Genomic DNA, 681 nt, shown 5'->3' on the forward strand with positions numbered 1-681 from the left:
GTCAGTTCAGATTTAAAACTAGGGCTGGTACTGATTAAAATGTTCCTGTTCGATTAATCAAATTTTTTAATAATCGATTAATCGAATAATTTCGCTTAATTATAACGCACATACAGATCCAACTACATTGGCCTATACACATACAGCACAGCAATGAAGTAATAAAATGAACTAGGATCACACTAATCCAGCACGTTATTAATCTCACGTGCCCCACTCAATATGGCCGCCGCTTGAGTGGGGCAACTCAGAATAATAACGTGCTGGATTAGTGTGATCCTAGTTCATTTTATTACTTCATTGCTGTGCTGTATGTGTATAGGCCAATGCCTTGGCTGGTGCTCGTGCAGAAAGTTTCTTGGGCAAACTCACCGGCCCAAGTTTCTCCGTCGGCCACTTGGGCCGGTGAGGGAAGGGGGGGAGGAGTCTGGTGATGTCATGGAAATCGAAGTCACCGGACTACTCCCCCTTCCCTTCGTTAGCCGTCACGGACATCGACGTCACCGGATCAGCAACGGTAGTCACGGAAGAAGGCGGAGAGGTGAGTGTTTTCATTAGCGATCGACAGCATTTTAATCGATCAAAAATGTTAACGATTAATCGAGGAATTCATCATTAATTTCCGCAGCCCTACTTTTTCTTTTGAAAAGTAATTTTTATTCAGTTTTTTGCAGAGAACAT

The sequence above is a fragment of the Nanorana parkeri genome, unplaced genomic scaffold, assembly GCF_000935625.1.
Source record: "Nanorana parkeri isolate BGI_ZX_2015 unplaced genomic scaffold, ASM93562v1 scaffold3208, whole genome shotgun sequence".
Lineage (NCBI taxonomy): Eukaryota > Metazoa > Chordata > Amphibia > Anura > Dicroglossidae > Nanorana > Nanorana parkeri.